The 25,213-nt window shown below is 38.3% G+C and overlaps 1 protein-coding gene across 1 annotated transcript in view; it reads left to right on the top strand.

Moving 5' to 3' along the window:
- LOC126234922 (TGF-beta-activated kinase 1 and MAP3K7-binding protein 3) overlaps positions 1-14,975 on the top strand; it is a 359,286-nt gene extending 344,311 nt beyond the window's left edge. The window contains exon 13 of the mRNA XM_049943662.1: positions 14,673-14,975. The gene's annotated coding sequence lies outside the window, so the exon portion shown is untranslated. The remainder of the gene's footprint in view (positions 1-14,672) is intronic.
- Positions 14,976-25,213: the final 10,238 nt, after the last annotated feature.

Raw genomic sequence — 25,213 nt, 5'->3', positions numbered from 1 at the left:
CTAGTATTTCTATTATTTTAGAAATGATAGACAGTATAGAGATCGGCCTGTAGTTCTCTACATTTTCCACATCTCCGTTTTTAAGGATAGGTATAACTTTTGCTTGTTTTAGGTACTCCGGAAAGTATCCAGATTCGAAAGATTCATTAATTATGTCTGTTAATGGGCCCTATATGGAGTCTATACAATCTTTAATTACGCAGACTGGGATTTCATCAAGTCCTACTGAAGTTTTATTTCTTAGTTGGTGTACTACTAGTGCCCCTTCCCTTTCTGTAGTTGGCAAGAGCACCAATGAGTTTGTTGGCTGGTTCTGAGTAGGTAAATCATACGTATCTGGAAATTTCTGCTGTAATTTTTTTGCAATACTACTGAAATATGAGTTTACAAAATCAGCTAATTTTTTAGGGTTACCTACTGGTACATCTTTGTTTTTAATTTGTAAATTGAGGTCCTTTTTAGCTGAGTTAGATGTTTCCTGTTGTTCCAGGCTGCTTTGCTCTTGTTTTCAGCTTCAAGTAATATTTTGTTGTTTGAAAGTTTTTTTTCGGCTAGCAACACTTTTCTGTATATTTTCCTGTACTTTTTGTAGAATTGCAGAACTTCTGGGTTAGATTGATTATTTTTTATGGAGTTGAGATATCTAAGAGTTTCTGAGGATTTTTTGATACCTGTAGTCACCCATTGATTTCTCTTTGTAATTTTAATTTGATAAAGAGTTTTGGGAAACATCTCTTCAAATCTGAGTTTAAAAATTGACATGAACTTGATAAATTTCTGATTTGCATTGGTTTGTGCATAGACTTCCCTCCAATCTTCATATTCTAGCTGGGATTTAAACTGATACAGGGCTGATTTGGAAAACATTCTTTTGTATGTACAAAGTTTAGGAGGAGTTTCTACATGAATGTTAGTTTTTAAGATCTGGCAGAGGTGGTCTGATAGGCCCAGGTTTTGGACAACAATATGACATTTTTTACTATCAATATCTGTAGCTACATGATCTATAGATGAGGAGGTTTCTTTTGTTATTCTAGTTGGACAATTAACAAGGGAGGATATTCCATAACAGCTTAGAATATTCACATATATGTTGCTAGCCTTATCAGGCTTCATCATATTAATGTTTAAGTCACCACAGATAATTATATTTACTTTTGGTCCAGAAACCTTGTCTAAGCTTTGATTCAGTTTTGAGAAGAATATATCAATGTCTCCACTGGGAGAGCGGTGCACACAAAATATGACTAATTTTTTTGCTATGCCAGGTCCTATTATTTCAACAGCGGAAAGTTCAAAATGTTTGTCCTCACCTAGATCTAAAAGATCATATCTAACTTTAAATGACATACCTTTTTTTACATAGATACATGAACCCCCACCATTCATTGAGATTCTGCTATAGTAACATGCAAGGTCAAATGAGGCTAATGCAATATGTTCAATTTCCTTCCCTTTGCACCAGTGTTCAGTGATACACAAAATTTGGCTATCAAAATTTACCAATTCTACTTCTAGCTGTTGTGCTTTGTTCTTTATGGCTTGAATGTTTTGGTGAAACACTGTTAGGCATTTGTTTTCACTTATCTTAGTGGCGCCTTTCCCTTTAGACCTGATGCTAAAAAAATCCTTTAGATGAGCTGGTGGCATGGTTATTCTTCTGTTGATGACAGTGGAGGTGACTCTGTTGCCAGTTAGACTTGGAAGTTGGTGTATCTGAAGGTATCTGCCTTATGTTAGTCTTGTAACTGAGGCCGGGTACCAAAAATCCTTGTTGTAGTTTCCTCTGCTTGCAAGCATTTATCTCTTTCCCTGTTATGTGCTGTTGTTCACTGCTTTGCCCCAGCAAAAATCCTGGCTTCTCAAGGGTGGCTGCCTTCTTCTGGTGTGATGACTGCTCCTATTACCACTGCTGCTGCTGTGTGCTGTTGCAGTGAATGCCAGTGATTTTGGTTGCTTGGTTATTGATGTTGGAACTACTGCTTCTGATGTTGCTGTGACTGCTAATGATTCTGGTTGGTTGGTTTTTGATGCTGTAACTATTGCTTCTATTGTTAGTTCTGCTGCTGCTAATGTTGGTTCAGTAGTGGGTTCCTCCGTTGCTACTGTTTTTTGGATGGTCAATTTGCGCGCTGCTCCTGTTTTTGCTGGTGTTTCTGCTATTGGAGAATTATACCATCCCAGTTCAGTGGCTGTCACTTTGTAATTGCATTTAATTGCTTCCCTTATTAAGTTTCCTAACCTGGCCTTTCCATTTCTGTTAAGGTGAAACCCATGTTTCGTAAAACGTTCTCTGTCAAGTGTGCTTGAGTCAATTAATTTCACATTGCTGAATAGCCTACAACTACTTTTAAGTTTCACATTAATTACGTGTATTTCCTTATTCACACATGACCATTCAGGTAAATCATGCCTGTGGGTAAAGTTCACCAGTAAAATGTTTGTATTTGACAGTACTAGCAAAAGACTCAAGAGCTGTTTATACATTTTCATAGCATTGTTTTCGTAAATGTCTTTAGCTCCTGCGCAGATTACAACACTGTCCTGCTTGTTATAGTTATATTTTACGATGTTTTTCATCACTTCTTTGAAACCAGCACCTGGTTTAACCATGCCTGTGACTGTCGTTGATTTACTATTTACTTGCAGTTCTTGAGAAATTCCTTTGGCGTGACTGTCTCCAAAGACGTCGACTTTTGATTCTTTCTTCTTTGTCACACACGTCGGTTTTTGTTTATTTGTATTTTCACTTTTTTGCAAAACGTCGTATTTGTTTTTGTCACAAAATGTGACAGATTTTACGGAGTTTGTTATTCTTTTAGTGGACAAGGGATTACCTTTTAGCGACACTTTTATCCACTCGGACGTTGTTTCACTGTCTTGCATCACTTCACTAGCGTTTTGCATATCCTTATTGCAGGCATCACTACTATTCGACAGAACACTGTACCTGTTTTTATCTGTAATTATAATTTCATTTGCTGCCTTTGATGCATGTCTATCGCTTCCTTTCCGCTTCTCATGACTCACCAGGTTCCCGTTTTGTGGCTTTATTGTTTTATCATTTAGAATATGGCGCAACTTCTTCAGCTCACAGTTTTCATTAGTTATATGCGAAATCTCATGTCTTAGAACATCTACAACTTTTTGTAAACTTGAAATGCATTCGTTTAGTTTTTCGATTTCACTTTTACAGTTTTCACCGGATTCCTTTTTTATGACAGAACAGTAACTTTTATTCACTCGTTCACTATGTATCACTACAATGGAAAGTCCTGGTAGGAATAGCAACAATTATGAAAAGGGTAGATTGCTACTCACTGTAAAGATGACACATTAAGTTGCAGACAGGAACAATGAAAAGACTGTTACACACTGAACTTTTAGCCAAAGCTTTCCTCAGAAAAAAGGAAAAAAATACACACATTCACACAAGCAGGTACATCTCATGCACACATGACCTCTATCTCTGGCCATTCTGATGCTTTTGCATTGAACGAAAGCAGCAATCTGGACTGGTGAGGCAAGGGGGATGGATATAAGGTAGGGAAAAGAAGAGTATTGTCTGGTGGAGCATGCAGGGACTAGAAGGTGACAAGGAAAGCCTGCCAGATGCAGCATGTGGCACCAGGAAGCTGTGTGGAAGGGGGAGGGGGATATGGGGAATGGGAAAGCTGACGATCAGAGAGGGGCAAGGACTGGTGGGTGTGTTGGCAGAGAGCAGCACACAACGAGAGTGAGGGCAAATGAGTTGGGAGGAGTTGATAGGACATAGGGAACAGAAACAATAGATGGAGATTGTGAGGACAATGAGTTATCATAGGTTGAGAGCAGAATAATTTCAGAAGTGGTCATTCATCATGGTGGTCAGCTGGTTGGTAGCCATAGTCATACCAATATAAAATAGTGTGCAGTTTTTATACTGGTGAGACTACCAACTGGCTGTCAACCAGAAAGAATGGCCACTGCCAAACTGTGGTCAAGAACAAAGTGGACCACCCTGTGGTACAACATGCAGCTGAATATAACATGCTTGATTTCAATAGCTCCTTCACAACAAGGGCCATCTGGATCCTCCCCTCCACCACCAGCTTTTCTGAACTCTGCAGGTGGCACCAATCCTTACAACATATTCTCTGTTCCTGAAATTATCCCAGCCTCAACCCACGGTAATGTACTGACCCCACACCCTTCACCCAACAGCTTCCACCCCCTCTGTACTATCCATCCACCCAGTTCATATCCCCACACTCTCATTGTGCATCACTCTCTGACATTGCATCCACCGGTATTTTCCCCTCTCTGCTCCTCTCCCTTTCTGGTCCTGGAAAGAGTGAAATAGGTCTTTAATTAGAAGTTGTTCGTTTGTCTCCAGTTTTATACATAGGTGTTGCTAAAGCCATGTGAAATATGCCCTGACTCATTGATAGATTACAAAGATAATTGAAGGGTAGCTGCATAAAGTCAGCAAAGGATTTTAATGTTCTGCTAGAAATATAGTCATTGAGCACCAAAATTACTACCTTTTAGTTACCTGATAAATTTTAATCTCCTTAGGGGTTGTATTTTTTAAACTAATATTGTTGATGGTGCTTGCAGTGTCAGCACAAGTAAATCTAAAGTATGGGGATCTGGTTGTTTATTGGTGGAAACAGTGTTTGGCACCATTGTGAGGAAGCATCATTGAATTTGATTGCTGATGATTTTAATATGTCACCATTTCTATCACAGCTATTTCTGGGACCTCAATTTCATTTGGCTTGCTATTTTTTATTTCTGGTTTAACAATCTTCCAAAATATTTTCCCATAATCCCTGTGTGCTTTATTTTTTTAGCATAGTGTGTGTGTGTTTTGCTTTTTTAATGTTTGTGGTAATATTGTTTCAACTCTTGACTACAATTTGTCCTCTGAATTAAGTAAAGCTCTGTCTTACTATCATAAGATACTTTAATTTCAGTTTGTTTTAAGAGAAAACAGAAGTCAAAGATTACCATAGCAATATGTTTAAGAAAGAGTTAGATTTCCATCTACATTATTTGCTTAATATATCTCCCTCCATCCCACCCCAATGCTCTTCCTGTAATTTCTGACTGCATGAGTCATTATTTAGATTTCTGCTTTTTTTCTGTGATCTACAGTGAGTATAACTTATTGCCAACATTTGACCATCACAGTCAGGTAAACCAATCACTATTAGTTTGACAGCTAAATCACTGTGGTTTGTTGGATCTAAAACTAAATTGTCAGTGAATGTTGCAATCCTCTAATACTCCTGAGAAATTTTACTGTGCATCACTGTTACATACATTCACCTCAGATTTGACTTGCACATCTTTATTATTTAATTTCTACACTCAGTGACTGCTTTGGATGATTTTCATATATTAAATTCAGTTTTATATGAATATTGTTTTGCATGGTCCCCTCTATAAGCTAATACAGGTCCAAACCACTCATGGGATTGAATGAATTTTCTAATTCCTATTATGCTTTCCACTTAAGCAGTAAAATTCTTTGCCAAAATATAAGAGTCAATAGAATTAAACTAACTGCATTAATTGTTATATATCCAGGAAAGATTGTAACAGTAATAAAAACATGAAATGTTATATGTTGAGAAAGTAGTGCAAATTGCTGCTTTTCCAAAAAAAAGTCTTTACACCTTCCTAAGCAAACTTTGCCAAGCCATAAGCATCAGTGAAAGTTTCAACAAACCTTGAGAGACATCCTTCATCTTCTCACTATAACTGACTTATTTCTCAAGAAGATCAAGATGGATGGGTGCCACTTGTTTTAATGCAACTGGTAACGATATAGATTCTCTCTTTCTCCCACTTTTAAGTCTTTAGTCTTTTCCTGTCTTGTGCTAATCGCTTCATCCCTTCATAACTAGCACCAAACATCCTCTATAGACAGGTGTAGATATTCCACACTTGATTTACCTATACTATTTTCCCCCTTAACTGCTTCTTCCAGTTAATTATTTGTGGATGCCACAGCAGATTTTCCTTCTTCTAGAGCATGTCTTCCATTACCTTCAGTTACAGTACTTTTTAATTTTATGTATTCACTTAAAATTTAGCATCCTTTGACAGCGTCACATATTTCCAGTTTCTTCCTTTGCAAACTTCCAATGGTCCACACAATGTTGTGCTCCAGTTGTAAACTCTCAGAAAGTACTTCCTTGGCTCCATATTCTGATATGAGTAAAGCTCTTCTATTGAAGAAAGCTTTCTCTGATTGTGCCAGACAACTTCTGATTATCTTTCTTGCGGCAGCTAGTCTGTGAAGTTTTCCTTCCAAGATAAGAGAATTCATTCACTTCCTCCACTAATGTGTAGCTGCCAATGCCAAGGAAGGCATTATTCTGCTTTGTACTACTATTTGTCACCCTTGTCTTTGCTCCATTTGTCCTTAACCCACATTTTGAGCTAAATATGTTGTCCATGTTTTTCACCAGGTTTTCTAAACCTTCCTTACAAACAACCAGAAGTGCTATGTCATCTGCAGATATTTGCAGTAATATCTGTTCTCCTTGTGCCTATATTTATCTTCTAAAATTTTCTTTCACTTTCTTTACTGCTTCATTCACAAACAAGCTGAACAAAAATAACAATAAACTGCAATCCTTTTGGGAAAGAACAATATTTTGGTCATACTAAAGGTGTCAGTGATTGTTCAAATAAGTTTATTTTCTGGCACTATCATACATAATTTCTACAAGAAATTACCGGTTTTCGCCATCCTCCAATACTAAAAAAAGTGGATGCAATAGTTGACCCCAACCACATTGACAATGTGGTTCTCACAGTGGTTGGAGTGAACTGCTGCATATATTTTACATCTGAAGATGGCTGGTGGCAACTGAAATCAGTAGTGTCTTATTGACATTGTGTGTGGTTGTGCTGGAAAATAAAGATTTAAACTATTTTCAAAACAAACTGCAACCCTGCCTCACACACTTCAGAGTGCAAACCTGTCTTTTGTGACCAAGGGTTTTGTAGATATTGTAAATTCTTTTTCTGTCCCTATACTTTAGCCCCAATCTTTTAATGAAAGTGAACATTTTGTTCCACTTTACATTCTCTAACATTTTCTCAAGGTCCATAAATGTCAGGAAGGCGTCCTGATATTTTCAATTTTCTTTCCATTACCAGGAACTGACTGTATCTCTGGTAAATTTTCCCTTCCTGAAACCCAACTGAGCTTCCTATAGTATATCATCAATTTTTCTTTCTTTTCTTCTGTATATTAGTTTGGCCAGCAATTTATAAGCATGACTTACCAGATTAATTGTCTGAAGATTTCATATTTATCTGTTTATACCTTCTTTCATTGTTTTTGTTGTTGTTGTTGTTGTTGTTGTCGTCTTCAGTCCAAAGACTGGTTTTGATGTAGCTCTCCATGGTACTCTATACTGTGCAACCCTATTCATCTCTGAATAACTACTGCAACTTACATCTACTGCAACTTACATCCTTACAAGCCTGCTTACTGTACTCATCTCTTGGTATACCTCTATGATTTTTGTGTCCAACACTTCCCTCCAATACTACATTGGTGATCCCTTGATGTCTTATGTGTCCTATCAACAGATCCATTCTTCTTGTCAGGTTGTGCCACAAATTTCTTTTCTACCCAGTTGATTCAGTACCTTCTCATCAGTTATGTAACCTATCGAAGACCTGTAGCATCACATTTCAAAGGCTTCTATTCTCCTTTTGTCTAAAGTGTTTATCGTCTATGATTCACTTCCATATGTAGCTACCTCTCCAAAAAACACTTTCAAAAAAGACTTTCTAACACTTAAATCTATGTTCAACGCTAACACATTTCTCTTCTTCAGAAATGCTTTTCTTGCCATTGCCAATCTACATTTTATATCCTCACTACTTTGGCCATCATCAGTTATTTTTCTGCCCAAATACCAATACTCATCTACTACTGTGTCCTATTGCCTAATGTAATTCCATCAGCCTCATCTGATTTAAATTGACAGAATTCCATTATCCTTGTTTTGCTTTTGTTGATGTTCATCTTATACCATCCTTTTACGACAATGTCCATTCCGCTCAAATGCTCTTCTGTCCTTTTCTGTCTCTGACAGAATTACAATGTCATTGACAAACCTCAAAGATTTTATTTCTTCTCCCTGGCCTTTAATTCCTGCTCCAGATTGTTCTTTTGTTTCTTTAATTCTTGCTCATTGTATAGAATGAATAACCTCTATGATGAGCTACAATCATGTCTCTCTCCCTTCTTAACCACTGCCTCTTTTTCATACCTCTTGATTCTTATAATTGTCGTCTGGTTTCTGCACAAGTTGTAAATAGCCTGTTGCTCCCTATTTTGCCCTGCTATCTTCAGAATTTCTAAGACAGCATTCCACCCAACACTGTCAAAAGCTTTCTCTAAGTCTACAAATGCTATAAATGTAGATTTACCTTTCTTAACCTATCTTGTAAGAGAAGTCATAGGGTCAGTATTGTCCCGTGTGTTCCTACATTTCTTCGAAATCCAAACTGTTCTTCCCCATGGTATGCTTCTACCAGTTTTTCCATTCTGCTGTAAAGAATATATGTTAGTATTTTGCAACTATGTCTTGTTGTTGTTGTGGTATTCAGTCCTGAGACTGGTTTTATGCAGCTCTCCATGCTACCCTATCCTGTGCAAGCTTCATCTCCCAGTACTTAATGCAACCTACATCCTTCTGAATTTGCTCCCTCTACAGTTTTTACTCTCCACACTGCCCTCCAATGCTAAATTTGTGATCCCTTGATGCCTCAGAACATGTCCTACCAACCGGTCCCTTCTTCTTGTCAAGTTGTGCCACAAACTCCTCTACTCCCCAATTCTATTCAATAACTCCTCATTAGTTACGTGATCTACCCATCTAATCTTCAGCATTCTTCTGTAGCACCACATTTCGAAAGCTTCTATTCTCTTCTTGTCCAAACTATTTATTGTCCATGTTTCACTTCCAGTCAACATTGTCAAACGTTTTCTCTAAGTCTACAAATGCTAGAAATGTAGGGTTGCCTTTCCTTAATTTTTCTTCTAAGATAAGTCATAAGGTCAGTATTGCCTCACGTGTTCCAATATTTCTAAGGAATCCAAACTGATCTTCCCCGAGGTCAGCTTCTACTACTTTTTCCATTCGTCTCTAAAGAATTCATGTTAGTATTTTGCATCTGTGGCTTATTAAATTGATAGTTCGGTAATTTTCACATCTGTCAACACCTGCTTTCTTTGGGATTTGAATTATTATATTCTTCTTGAAGTCTGAGGGTATTTCGCCTGTCTCATACATCTCGCTCACCAGATGGCAGAGTTTTGTCAGGACTGGGTCTCCCAAGGCTGTCAGTAGTTCTAATGGAATGTTGTCTACTCCCAGGGCCTTGTTTCGACTCAGGTCTTTCAGTGCAGTCGTCACACAGTATCATATCTCCCATTTCATCTTCATCTACATTCTCTTCCATTTCCATAATATTGTCCTCCAGTACATCTGAGCTCTTGATATTCATACAAGTGGTTCTCTTTTCTCCAAAGGTCTCTTTAATTTTCCTGTAGGCAGTATCTATCTTACCCTTAGTGAGATAAGCCTCTACATCCTTACATTTGTCCTCTAGCCATCCCTGCTTAGCCATTTTGCACTTCCTGTCGATCTCATTTTTCAGACGTTTGTATTCCTTTTTGCCTGCTTCATTTACTGCATTTTTATATTTTCTCCTTTGATCAATTAAGTTCAATATTTCTTCTGTTACCCAAGGATTTCTACTAGTCCTCATCTTTTTACCTATTTGATCCTCTGCTGCCTTCACTATTTCATCCCTCAGAGCTAGCCATTCTTCTTCTACTGTATTCCTTTCCCCCATTCCTGTCAATTGTTCCCTTATGCTCTCCCTGAAACTCTCTACAACCTCTGGTTCTTTCAGTTTATCCAGGTCCCAACTCCTTAAATTCCCACCTTTTTGCAGTTTCTTCAGTTTCAATCTGCAGTTCATAACCAATAGATTGTGGTCAGAATCCACATCTGCCCCTGGAAATGTCTTACAATTTAAAACCTGGTTCCTAAATCTCTGTCTTACCATTATATAATCTATCTGATACCTTTTAGTATCTCCAGGATTCTTCCATGTATACAACCTTCTTTTATGATTCTTGAACCAAGTGTTAGCTATGATTAAGTTATCACACTTGTCAGCTCCTGCTTTATTTGGAATTGGAATTATTATATTCCTCTTGAAATCTGTGAGTACATCACCAGTCTCAAACATCTTGCACACCAGATGGAAGAGTTTTGTCATGGCTGGCTCTCCAAGGATATTAATAGGTCTCATGGAATGTTGTCTGCTCCTGGGACCTTGTTTTGATTTAGGTCTTTCAGTGTTCTGTCAAATTCTCCTTGCAGTATCATCATCATCTATGTCCTCTTCCATTTTCGTAATATAGCCTTCAAATGTATCTTCCTTGCAACGACCCCACTATTTACTCCTTCCATCTTTCCCTTCTTTGTTTAGGACTGGTTTTCCATCAGAGCTTTTGATTTTCATACAGCTCCTTCTCTTTTCTGAAAAGGCCTGTTTAATCTTCGTGTAGGTAGTATCTATATTCCCCCTAGTGATACATGCTTCTACATCCTTACATTTATCCTCTGGCCAATCCTACTTAGCCATTTTGCACTTTCTATCAATCTTATGTTTTATATGTTTGTATTCCCTTTCCCCTGCTTCATTTACTGCATTTTTAAGTTTTCTCCTTGCATCAGTTAAATTCAGTATTTCCTGTGTTACCCAAGGACTGCTACTAGGCCTTGTCTTTCTACCCATTTGATCATCTTCTGCCCTCACTATTTCATCTTTCAAAGCTTCATGTTTCTCTTCTACTATATTCCTTTCTCCTGTTCTTATCAATTGTTGCCTAATGGTCTCTCTGAAACTCTCCAAAAGCTCTAGTTCTTTAAACTTATCCAGATCCCATCTCTTTAATTTCCTTCCTTTTTGCAGTTTCTTCAGTTTTAATCTACAGTTCATAACCAATGAACTGTAGTCAGAATCCACATCTGCCCCTGGAAATGTGTTACAATTTAAAATCTGGTTCCAAAATCTCCGTCTTCCTACGACTATTAAATTTTCGCCTCCCTTCATTATCTGAATAGTTTCTTTGATCTCCTCATACATTTCTGCAATATCTGCATCATCTGTGGAGCTAGTTGGCATATGAACATGTACTACTGTGGAGGGTGTGAACCTCAACTCTGTCTTGGCTATAATAATGTGTTCACTACCCAGGTAGCTTACCTGTGTTCCCATTTTCTTATTTATTATTAAACCCACTCCTGCATTATCCCCATTTGATTTTGTATTTACAGCACTGTATTCACTTGAGCAGAAGTCCTGTTCCTACTGCCACCGAACTTCACTAGTTCCCACTATATCTAACTTACATTCCCTTCTTAAGTTTTCTAACCTACCTACCCAATTAAGGGATCTTCCATTCAATCCTCGAATCCATAGAATGCCAGTTTTGTTTCTCCTCATAACAACATCCTCCTGAGTAGCCCTGCTGGTGATCTGAATGGGGGGACTATTTTACTTCCAGAATATTTTACCAAGAGGATGCCACCATCATTTAACCACATAGTAGAGCTGCATGCCCACCCTCAGGAAAAATTAAGGCTGTAGTTTCCCCTTGCTTTCAGCCGTTTGTAGCACCAGCACAGCAAAGCTATTTTAGCTGACCTTATAAGGCCAGATAAGTCGACCATCTGGACTGTTGCCACTGCAACTACTGAAAACACTGCTGCCCCTCTTTAGGAACCACACATTTGTCTGGTCTCTCAACAGATATCCCTATGTTATGGTTGCACCTGCGGTACAGATACGGCGATTGGTTGCAGTAATTCCTGAAACCTTTAACAGATATCTGTATCGCTGAGACACGCAAGCCTCCCCACCAATGACATGGCCCATGGTTCATGCAGGGCCTTCTTTTATATTGTGATGACAATGCTTCTCTGCAAATAAGGCAGTAAGTCACCGGATCCATAGAATTTTATGACCAACTCAAATAATCTCCTACACTTCATATAGCAATTTGGAATATTATTGAAAGGGAAACAGGGCAACCAAGAGCACAGGAAGACTTTAGTGCCATAAAACTGAATGACAAGTGTACTAACAAACAATCAGAAATTGAAAATATTTTCAATAATCATTTTTTAAATGTTGTGGAGAAAATAGGATCTAGATCTTCACTAGAAGAGGCAAGGCTACTAATAGAAGAGGCCATACCTGTGCAGTTTGAAACAACTGTAATTCCACCAACCTCTCCCTCTGAAATCAGTAAAATAATAAACTCACTGAAAAGTAAAAGCTCTTACGGAATTGATGGCATTTCCAGCAAGGTACTTAAAGCTTGTTCCCCACAGATAAGTAGGATTCTCAGCCACGTGTGTAATAGCTCTTTGGAGCAGGGTGTTTTCCCCGATAGACTGAAATATGCCATTGTAAAACCATTGCATAAAAAGGGGGATACGTCGGATGTCAACAACTACCGCCCAATCTCTCTTCTGACAGCTCTATCAAAAATTTTTGAGAAAGTAATGTATTCAAGAGTAGCCTCCCATATTTGTAAAAATAAAGTACTAACAAAATGTCAGTTTGGTTTTCAGAAAGGTTTTTCAACAGAAAATGCTATATAGACTTTCACTGATCAAATATTAAATGCTCTGAATAACCGGACATCACCCATTGGTATTTTTTGTGATCTCTCAAAGGCCTTTGATTGTGTAAATCATGGAATTCTTTTAGATAAGCTAAGTCATTATGGTTTGAGGGGGGCAGTGCACAAATGGTTTAATTCATACTTAACTGGAAGAATGCAGAAAGTTGAAATAAGTGGTTCATGTAACGTTAAAACATCAGCTGATTCCTCAAACTGGGGGGCTATCAAGTACGGGGTCCCACAGGGTTCGGTCTTAGGTCCTTTACTGTTCTTGATACACATTGATGAAGATGCAAAGTTAGTTCTTTTTGCTGATGATACAAGTATAGTAATAACGTCCAAAAGCCAAGAACTAAGTGATGTAATTGTAAATGATGTTTTTCACAAAATTATTAAGTGGTTCTCCGCAAACGGACTCTCTTTAAATTTTGATAAAACACAGTATATACAGTTCCATACAGTAAATGGCACAACTTCAGTAAAAAATATCTGTAGCTAAGGTAGAATTTTCAAAATTTTTAGGTGTGTCCATTGATGAGAGGTTAAACTGGAAGCAACACATTGATGGTCTGCTGAAACGTCTGAGTTCAGCTACGTACACTATTAGGGTTATTGCAAATTTTGGTGATAAGAATCTCACTAAATTAGCTTACTATGCCTACTTTCATTCACTGCTTTTGTATGGCATCATATTCTGGGGTAATTCATCATTGAGTAGAAAAGTATTCATTGCTCAAAAACGTGTAATCAGAATAATTGCTGGAGCCCACCCACGGTCATCCTGCAGACATCTATTTAAGGATCTAGGGATCCTCACAGTATATATATTCACTTATGAAATTTGTTGTTAATAATCCAGCCCAGTTCAAAAGTAATAACAGTGTGCATAGCCATAACACCAGGAGAAAGGATGATCTTCACTATGCAGGGTTAAATCTGACTTTGGCACAGAAAGGGGTAAATTATGCTGCCACAAAAGTCTTTGGTCACCTACCAAACAGCATCAAAAGCCTGACAGATAGCCAACCAACATTTAAAAATAAATTAAAAGAATTTCTAGATGACAACTCCTTCTACTCATTGGCTGAATTTTTAGATATAAATTAAGGGGGTAAAAAAAAAAAAACCCACATTAGTGTCATGCAATATTTTGTGTAATGTAATATCTTGTACAGACATCTTTTATTAACCGACATGTTCCACATCATTACGAAGTGTCGTATTCATGATCTATGGAACAAGTATTATTCTAATCTAGATCTCAGTAACTCTGGTATAATCACAACAACTCCAACAGACCTGTTTGAGCTCAGATCATTCTCTGTATTGTCAAAATCTGACCACATAACTGGATCACTGGTTTATTACCCATAAAGCCCCAATTTGTAAGAGAAGAGAGACTGTTATAAAGAACAGAAAGAGCTTTCTTCTTCATTTAAAGTCAGTAGGCAGCCAGTTTTAAGAACAAAACAATTTTGAATTCCTATTGTCTTCTATAGCATTTAATTATGAAGAATTCTCTTCATGAGACATCTTTAGACTAAATTCAGAGTACAGAAGCTAATTCCAACTAATGCAAAATTTTAAATGTGTGAGAGAAGAGGAACACCTACTTACCAAAACAGCAAGAATTGTGCGATACAAAAGTAGATTTAAATTTTTGTTACTTGCATCACTGCCATCACTGGCAGAAAAAAAGGCAAATTAATGCACAGAAACCTAATGGGAATATTTAAAGGTGACAGAGGCAGTTTGAAATAGAGATTTCTATGGTTCTTGCAGTTTTAGCAGATGGTTGCAGACAACTTTCATTTGTCTCAAAATAGTGTAAATTTTTAAAATTGGTTGGATACATAACACACATGGATTTTCTTTTTACATTCTACATCATTTAGCTCCTATTTCTATGGGAAGTGAGGTATTTAGACATCTATTCTTGTTTCAGGAGGAGACACCTGAAGAGTTGTCTGCTGGGAAATGCTCCACATGGATGAACCTTGCTTTCTGACTGTGAAATGATGCTGACTGAAAAACAAAGCATCTTACTTCATTGGTTTGGAAATACAGTCACCTGCTGCTGATGTCTGGGGGGCAATTCCTTTTTGTAATACTATGTGTATCTGTCTGGAACAGAGATCAGTTGTAGGTTCAGTGGCATTCCTCTTGCTTCCTGTGTACATACAAATATATTGAGGGAGCTGTTGCAAGTATGTACAAAAACTCAAAAGTAAACCAAAGTTTTTTTTAAGACTGAGTTTACTTAAGACTGTGATATGATCCTTGTTATCCATAAATCTATATTTAGAATCCAAAAGAAAAAAAAAAACAAAAACAACTTGAGTGATAAAGAAAGAAACAATATACAAACCTTAATGACAATTCAAAAAATGAATTACATGAACCATTCAAACTGTCATAATTTTCTTATTACATTCCCATAAAATAGAATGTTAGACCTTTTTTGTAAGCTATGCTTAGCACAGGCTATATTCTTTGTTGTGACATGGACCTCTCTGCAAGTAGTCATCAACAATGAAGACAGTTAATGTTGCTTTTTCTATGATCATCATGTTATGAGGACTACATATACTCTCCAAAGCACTTCACAGTTATTTTCTAAATGCAGATGTACATTAAAAAAGACATCTTTTGAAGTTTTCAAATAAATATGACGGTGGATTTTGAAACACAAAATTGAAATTAGTAATTGTGTTCTGATGTGGAACACCCAGTACATTTTAAATAATAGTTGTGGGTATCTTAAAGTAAGTATCTGTCCATTTCTAGTATGGATCTGAAATCAGGAACTCCCTGACTTTAAAAGTAGCAGTAGCAAATAATAATAGCTTTTTAATTAAAGAAAAGTATGCATGCTGTTTACACATAATCATCCTGTTTACACATAATTAATTTCAGTGAATTCTAGAAGGGACAGTACATTTTGTTAGCTTTTCTCTCTTTCCATATTTTATGTTTCTATAAATAATTATGTAAAATAAATACATCACTAGTCACAAAATAGAAGTGCTGAGCAACAGATAATTATATTCACTACGGATTTTCTACAGATTTATTTTTTCTAGTAGTAAGGAACTTGTGTCCAGTACAAAATTATGGTAAATACTCTACTTGGTATAATTTGCACAAAAAAATATTCCTCTTTTTGTTCTCTCTCTCTCTCTCTCTCTCTCTCTCACACACACACACACACACACACACACACACACACACACACACACACACAAACAAACAAACACAGGGGGGAGGGGGGGAGAGGAGGGAGAGGGAGAGGGAGAGGGAGAGGGAGAGGGAGAGGGAGAGAGAGAGAGGCACTGATATGAAACTTCCTGGCAGATAACTGTGTGCCCACTCTGCTGCAGAGTGAGAATCTCATTCTGGAAACATCCCTCAGGCTGTGGCTAGGCCATGTCTCTGCAGTATCCTTTCTTTCAGAAGTGCTAGTTCTGCAAGGTTCGCAGGAGAGCTTCTGTAAAGTTTGGAAGGTAGGAGACGAGGTACTGGTAGACGTAAAGCTGTGAGGACGGGGCATGAGTCGTGCTTGGGTAGCTGAGATGGTAGAGCACCTGCCTGTGAAAGGCAAAGGCCCCGAGTTCAAGTCTTGGTGCGGCACACAGTTTTAATCTGCCAGGAAGTTTCAAATTTAAAGTAGTTAAGACCCACTATAAAATATGTCTTCTGCATCTTCTTAATCATACAACAACAAGTTAGTGCCACCCTAACATTAACGTTCTTGTTGTTGTTGTGGTCTTCAGTCCTGAGACTGGTTTGATGCAGCTCTCCATGCTACTCTATCCTGTGCAAGCTTCTTCATCTCCCAGTACCTACTGCAACCTACATCCTGAATCTGCTTAGTGTATTCATCTCTTGGTCTCCCTCTACGATTTTTACCCTCCACGCTGCCCTCCAATGCTAAATTGGTGATCCCTTGATGCCTCAGAACATGTCCTACCAACCGATCCCTTCTACTAGTCAAGTTGTGCCACAAATTTCTCTTCTCCCCAAACCTATTCAATACCTTCTCATTAGTTATGTGATCTACCCATCTAATCTTCAGCATTCTTCTGTAGCACCACATTTCAAAAGCTTCTATTCTCTTCTTGTCCAAACTATTTATCGTCCACATTTCACTTCCATACATGGCTACACTCCATACAAATACTTTCAGAAACGACTTCCTGACATTTAAATCTATACTCGATGTTAACAAATTTCTCTTCTTCACAAACGCTTTCCTTCCCATTGCCAGTCTACATTTTATATCCTCTCTACTTCGACCATCGTCAGTTATTTTGCTCCCCAAATAGCAAAACTCCTTTACTACTTTAAGTGTCTCATTTCCTAATCTAATTCCCTCAGCATCACCCGACTAAATTCGACTACATTCCATTATTCTCGTTTTAGTTGATGTTCATCTTATATCCTCCTTTCAAGACACTATACATTCCGTTCAACTGCTCTTCCAAGTCCTTTGTTGTCTCTGACAGAATTACAATGTCATCGGCAAACCTCAAAGTTTTTATTTCTTCTCCATGGATTTTAATACCTACTCCGAATTTTTCTTTTGTTTCCTTCACTGCTTGCTCAATATACAGATTGAATAACATCGGGGAGAGGCTACAACCCTGTCTCACTCCCTTCCCAATCACTGCTTCCCTTTCATGTCCCTCAACCATTATAACCGCCATCTGGTTTCTGTACAAGTTGTAAATAGCCTTTCGCTCCCTGTATTTTACCCCTGCCACCTTCAGAATTTGAAAGAGAGTATTCCAGTCAACATTGTTAAAAGCTTTCTCTAAGTCTACAAATGTTAGAAACGTAGGTTTGCCTTTCCTTAATCTAGCTTCTAAGATAAGTCGTAGAGTCAATATTGCCTCACGTGTTCCTATATTTCTACGGAATCCAAACTGATCTTCCCCGAGGTCGGCTTCTACTAGTTTTTCCATTCGTCTGTAAAGAATTCGTGTTAGTATTTTGCAGCCGTGACTTATTAAACTGATAGTTCGGTAATTTTCACATCTGTCAACACCTGCTTTCTTTGGGATTGGAATTATTATATTCTTCTTGAAGTCTGAGGGTATTTCGCCTGTCTCGTATATCTTGCTCACAAGATGGTAGAGTTTTGTCAGGACTGGCTCTCCCAAGGCTGTCAGTAGTTCTAATGGAATGTTGTCTACTCCCGGGGCCTTGTCTCTCAGTGCTCTGTCAAACTCTTCACGCAGTATCATATCTCCCATTTCATGTTCACCTACATCCTCTTCCATTTCCATAATATGGTCCTCAAGTACATCGCCCTTGTATAGACCCTCTATATACTCCTTCCACCTTTCTGCTTTCCCTACTTTGCTTAGAACTGGGTTTCCACCTGAGATCTTGATATTCATACGAGTGGTTCTCTTTTCTCCAAAGCTCTCTTTAATTTTCCTGTAGGCAGTATCTATCTTACCCCTGGTGAGACAAGCCTCTACATCCTTACATTTGTCCTCTAAGCCATCCCTGCTTAGCCATTTTGCACTTCCTGTCGATCTCATTTTTGAGACGTTTGTATTCCTTTTTGCCTGCTTCATTTACTGCATTTTTATATTTTCTCCTTTGATCAATTAAGTTCAATATTTCTTCTGTTACCCAAGGATTTCTACTAGCCCTCATCTTTTTACCTACTTTATCCTCTGCTGCCTTCACTACTTCATCCCTCAAAGCTACTCATTCTTCTTCTACTGTATTTCTTTCCCCCATTCCTGTAAACTGTTCCCTTGTGCTCTCCTTGAAACTCTGTACAACCTCTGGTTCTTTCAGTTTATCTAGGTCCCATCTCCTTAAATTCCCACCTTTTTGCAGTTTCTTCAGTTTTAATCTACAGTTCATAACCAATAGATTGTGGTCAGAGTCCACATCTGCCCCTGGGAACGTCTTAAAATTTAAAACCTGGCTCCTAAATCTGTGTCTTACCATTATATAATCTATCTGAAACCTGTCAGTAACTCCAGGCTTCTTCCATGTATACAACCTTCTTTTATGATTCTTGAACCAAGTGTTAGCTATCATTAAGTTGTGCTCTGTGCAAAATTCTACCAGACGGCTTCCTCTTTCATTTCTTCCCCCCAATCCATATTCACCTACTACGTTTCCTTCTCTTCCTTTTCCTACTACCGAATTCCAGTCACCCACGACTATTAAATTTTCGTCTCCCTTCACTATCTGAATGATTTCTTTTATTTTATCATACATTTCTTCAATTTCTTCATCATCTGCAGAGCTGGTTGGCATATAAACTTGTACTACTGTGATAGGTGTGGGCTTCGTGTCTATCTTGGCCACAATAATGCGTTCACTATGCTGTTTGTAGTAGCTTACCCGCATTCCTATTTTTTTATTCATTATTAAACCTACTCCTGCATTCCCCCGTTTTGATTTTGTATTTATAACCCTGTGTTCGCCTGACCAAAAGTCTTGTTCCTCTTAGTTGAAATTGTTCCGAGTTTTCAGTGTTTCATAACTGTCCCCGATTGCCCAGCAAGGGATAGATTGTCTTCTGAGTTGGTCTGAAAACTGTGTCAGCGGCATATCAACAGCACAGTGGATCATGGTAGTGATGTGATCCATCCACTCACAGTCACTGTTTTGTTGTTCAGTAGAAGCAAAGAATGAAGATTAGAGTTTAACATACTACGTCATTACAGAAAGAATACAGTCCAAATCTGGAAAAGGATGAACTTGTCTAAGTAGCCATTCTTAGACGTTATTTAGTGAAATATAGGAAAGATTAAATACAGGTGGCCACAACCAACAGATACGTCCAGCAGGTTGAATTATGTTTAAACACAGCCAGTTCATTTGGGTTGTTTTCTTTCAGTCTGCTGTTTGTAAGATGTTTCCAAACTGGAAAATTGTCACTGGAGTACAAACTGAAATTTCTCATGTGAAGGTGGGACAGCATAACAAGACTGCCACACCAGCAGTACTGGAGTGTGCACTCTGTCCTCTGTTAAGAAGACATTGAGTATGATTTAGTATGTAGTTCCTAACATCTCAACTCATGGTTAGAAAGGGAGTAGAGGCCAGTCCAACAATCTCAAAATTCCAAGCGCCAACTGGTATGAGATAAATGAACAACAGTTGTGGAAGGACAAGAGAAGTTGTAGGGACTGCCTCTACAATGCTACCTTTCCTTCTAGAGTAGAAAAATAATGATGATCCAGTATAAATTTGTGTTGCTAACTCGCATCAGGCTTTGTTACTTAATTTCAGCAACCATATATGTGGTTCGATTCAGATGAGCGGCAAAACATGCTCAATTACAGCAAAAACATATGGATATGGAAACGAGTGAAGTCAAATAAGAATGTGTATCTGATAATGTCACTCGTATGGAAAACAAAATTGAAACTGTAGGGAACAGGAGCATTTGTACTATAAACAATCCTTTAAAACATGTAGAAAAACAAGAGTTTATCTGCTTAGGGCCTACACCTACATACCAAACCCTTTAAGATATTTTAAATAACAGCAATTTTGGGCTCTACATACTTCATGTGAGGACAAGACAATTGCTCCTCAACTACAAGCTGCATATTCATTTTAGCAATGATTATTGTGGCAGGCAAGCCATCTGTAGTCAGGATTGCAGTGTCTGCTTCAAAGAGATGATCCAAGATATTTTAGAGAGTTATAGCTCATACAAAGAAAGCTATAGGGAGCATATAGTTGTCTGTTATGCATCTGTACAGACAAATTAATGGCTTGCAAGTTAGTTATAAAAGGCAGAGGTTCGGAACTACGTATTCTTTACTTTCGGGGAGGGGGGGGGGAGGAGGAGAAGGGAGAAAAACTAGCCACTTCACCCTTACCCTCTCTTTGCTGAGGACGTCACTTGTGAGGTTACTTCTATTTGTTACAAAGTTTTATGTATGTTTTAAATGGGTTTCCTGTAAACACAGTAACAGGAATGTTCCCCACACAGCATGGTAATCATTTCACTGAAGGTGCTTTTCTTTTTCTTTCCCTTTAACTTTCCACTCTTTTGTATGTAATCAGATGGTTGAAGAGAGGAGGGGGAGTTGGCCAACCAGAGATTCCCATTATCTACCTTTATACTCTACAAGCCACCTTATGAAGTGTAGGAGATTACTTTGGAAATCACATCATTTCCCCCTTACCTGGTGTGTGGAAAACTTGATTTTCAGTAAGGCTCCATATGAGCTTGAATTATGTTGATTTTTTCCTTCCATAGGTCATTAAATGAGTTAAACAAAACTAGATTCCTTATTGGACTCCTTTTTGCTTTTCAGCTGTGTGTGTTTCTCTCTGGAGAAATGGTGGATTTACTTTTATCTAAATGTTCTGCAAAATTAGGTAGATGGGGCACACCAGATACTATAGGCTTTGGTGGTAGCCGAGAAAGTTTTTTTATTTTGTAATAGTGACACCCCTCCTATGAAACATGGACCTTGCCGTTGGTGGGGAGGCTTGCATGCCTCAGCATTACAGATAGCCATACCGTAGGTGCAACCACAACGGAGGGATATCTGTTGAGAGGCCAGGCACACTTGTGGTTCCTGAGAGGGGCAGCAGCCTTTTCAGTAGTTGCAGGGGCAACAATCTGGATGGTTGACTGATATGGCCTTGTAACACTAACCAAAATGGCCTTGCTGTGCTGTTACTGTGAACAGCTGAAAGCAAGGGGAAACTACAGCCGTAATTTTTCCCGAGGGCATGCAGCTTTACTGTATGGTTAAATGCTGATGGCGTCCTCTTGGGTAAAATATTCCAGAGGTGAAATAGTCCCCCATTCGGATCTCCAGGTGGGGAATACTCAGGATGACGTCATTATCAGGAGAAAAAAAACTGATCTATGGATCGGAGCATGGAATGTCAGATCTCTTAATCGAGTAGGTAGGTTAGAAAATTTAAAAAGGGAAATGGATAGGTTAAAGTTAGATATAGTGGGAATCAGTGAAGTTCAGTGGCAGGAAGAGCAAAATCAAATAGGCATAAAGCAGTAGTAGATTTAATAATGAATTAAAAAAATTGGAGCGTGGGTAACCTACTACGGACAGCACAGTGAACACATATAGTCTGCGGCCGCGAGCTCGGCTACAGTTCACCACCGGCAATGGAAGGTGAAGCTTTGACAATGCCAGCCACTCGTGCTGGCGAAACGTCAGAAAAATCATTAGATGAACGTCGGCCGAAGAACCCGATACAGAAGCCAATAGTCAGTTTGTGAACACATTATTGTAGTCAAGACAGACACAAAGCCCATGCCTACTGCAGCAGTACAAGTTTATATGCCAACTAGCGCCGCAGTTGATGAAGAGATTGAAGAAATGTGTGATGAGATAAATGAAATTATTCAGATAGTGAAGGGAGACGAAAATTTAATAGTCATGGGGGACTGGAATTAGACAGTAGGAAAAGGAAGAGAAGGAAGAGAAGGAAAAGTAGTACATGAATATGGAATAGGGTAAGGAATGAAAGAGTAAGCCACCTGGCAGAATTTTGCACAGAGAATAACTTAATCGTAGCTAACACTTGGTTTAAGAATCATGAAAGAAGGCTGTATACGTGTAAGAGGCCTGGAGACAAAGGTGGGAATTTAAGGAGGTGGGACCTGGATAAAATGAAAGAACCAGAGGTTGTAGAGAGTTTCAGAGAGCGCATCTGGGAGCAATTGACAAGAACAGCGGAAAGAGATACAATAGAAGAAGAATGGATAGCTTCGAGAGATGAAATAGTGATGGCAGCAGAGGATCAAGTAGGTAAAAAGATGAGGGAAAGTAGAAATCCATGGGTGACAGAAGAGATACTGAATTTAGCTGATGAAAGGAGAAAATATAAAAATGCAGTAAATGAAGCAAACAAAAAGGAATACAAACATCTAAAAAATGAGATCAACAGGAAGTGCAAAATGACTAGAGGACAAATGTAAGGATGTAGAGGCATATATCACTAGGTGTAAGATAGATACTGCCTACAGGAAAATTAAAGAGACCTTTGGAGAAAAGAGAACCCCCTGTTTGAATATCAAGAGCACAGATGGAAAACTAGTCCTGAGCAAAGAAGGGAAAGCAGAAAGATGGAAGGAGTATATAGAGGGTCTATACAGGGGAGATGTACTTGAGGGCAATATTATGGAAATGCAAGAGGACACAGATTAAGATGAAATGGGAGATATGATAGTGTGTGAAGAATTTGATAGATCACTGAAAGACCCGAGTTGAAAAAAGGCCCCCAGGAGTAGACAACTTTCCATTAGAACTACTGATAGCCCTGAGAGAGCCAGCCATGACAAAACTCTTCCATTTGTTGAGCAAGACAGATGAGACAGGTGAAATACCCTCAGACTTCAAGAAGAATATAATAATTCAAATCCCAAAGAAAGCAGGTGCTGACAGGTGTGAAAACTACCGGACTCTCAGTTTAATAAGTCACGGTTGCAAAATACTAACACAAATTCTTTACAGACGAATGGAAAAACTGGTAGAAGCTGACCTCAGGAAAGATCAGTTTGGATTCTGTAGAAATGTTGGAGCACACGAGGCAATAATGACCCTACGACTTACCTTAGAAGATAGATTAAGGAAATGCAAACCTACGTTTCTAGCATTTGTAGACTTAGAGAAAGCTTTTGACAATGTTGACTGGAATACTCTCTTTCAAATTCTGAAGGTGGCACAGGGAGTGAAAGGCTATTTACAATTTGTACAGAAACTAGATGGCAGTTATAAAGAGTCGAGGGGCACAAAAGAGAAGCACTGGTTGAGAAGGAAGTGAGACAGGGTTGTAGCCTGTCTCTGATTTTATTCAGTCTGTATACTGAGCAATCAGTAAAGGAAACCAAAGAAACATTTGGAGTAGGAATTAAGATACAGGGAGAAGAAATAAAAGCTTTGAGGTTTGCTGCTGACATTGTAATTCTGTCAGAGACAGCAAAGGACCTGGAAGAGCAGTGGAACGGAATGGACAGTGTCTTGAAAGGAGGATATAAGATGAATATCAACAACAGCAAAACGAGGATGATGGAATGTAGTCAAATTAAATCATGTGATGCTGAGGGAAGTAGATTAGAAAATGAGGCACTTAAAGTATTACACGAGTTTTGCTATTTGGGAAGCAAAATAACTGATGATGGTCAAAGAAGAGAGGATATAAAATGTAGACTGTCAAAGGCAAGGAAAGCGTTTCTGAAGAAGAGAAATATGTTAACATCAAGTATAGATTTAAGTGCCAAGAAGTCCTTTCTGAAAGTATTTGCAAGGAGTGTAGCCATGTCTGGAAGTGAAACATGGACAATAAATAGTTTAGACAAGAAGAGAATAGAAGCTTTCAAAATGTGGTGCTACAGAAGAATGTTGAAGATTAGGTGGGTAGATCACGTAACAAATGAGAAGGTATTGAATAGAATTGGGGAGAAGAGGATTTTGTGGCACAACTTCACTAGAAGAAGGGATCATTTGGTAGGACATGTTCTGAGGCATCAAGGGATCACCTATTTAGTATTGGAGGGAAGTATGAAGGGAAAAAATCGTAGATGGAGACCAAGAGATGAATGCATTAATCATATTCAGAAGGATGTAGGTTTCAGTAGTTATTCGGAGATGAAGAAGCTTGCACAGGATAGAGAAGCATGGAAATCTGCATCAAACCAGTCTCTGGATTGAAGACTACAATAACATATTTAACAGTACCTAATTAATAAAAAATTACAATGCTATTCTTTTTCTTAATAGTAGCTCAGGTTTTCCCAGATGGATGTCATACATTTTATTATTTTTTTATCCTAAATAACTTGAACACAACACCATTTTTTTCATGTAAGCGGCATTTGAGAGTGAACAAAAACTTGTTAACAAATAATACAAGAAGTGAAGCTAACCATTCATTGTAAAATTAAGGCGTTGAGCAGCAGATAAGCAAATAAAGAAGATAGGGAACCATGCTGAATCACAGCCACTATTATTTGTCGATTTCTTATTTGCAAGAGGAGGACGTGGGAGAAGCTAACTTTGCCAATTACAATGCTGATCTGCAGGCAGTGGATGGATATGAGGCAAACAAATTTTGCATTCTGCATGCAGACTGATACTATGTACATTCTACTGAGCACCTATGAAAGTAGAGGTGATACACAAAAGCTTTAAGCCATCATTGATTCTATGTATGTGAAGAGACAGAAGTGCAACCTGCAATGGATCTGTAAGTGCTTAATCGCTCATTTTGAAGAAACTAAAAATGAGTGGCAGCATAACATTGTGTTCAATAAATATTTTACAGATTCAGGATTATAAAGCACAATGAGCAGGGAAAGTTTAACAAATAGTACTTCTCCTGTTGCTCAATTATTCTAACTAGGCAGAGTGGCCACCATTCCTGTCATCCCATAAAGGAAAAACTTTTGACAAGTACCGGGAATTGAACAATGATCCTCTATGAGGCAAATAGTCACAAAGACAATTCCGCTGCCGAGAT

The sequence above is a fragment of the Schistocerca nitens genome, chromosome 2 (genome assembly GCF_023898315.1).
Source record: "Schistocerca nitens isolate TAMUIC-IGC-003100 chromosome 2, iqSchNite1.1, whole genome shotgun sequence".
In the NCBI taxonomy this organism is placed as follows: Eukaryota; Metazoa; Arthropoda; class Insecta; order Orthoptera; family Acrididae; genus Schistocerca; species Schistocerca nitens.
The sequence above is the reverse complement of the archived record's forward strand: the minus strand, read 5'-3'. Positions and strand labels throughout refer to the sequence as shown.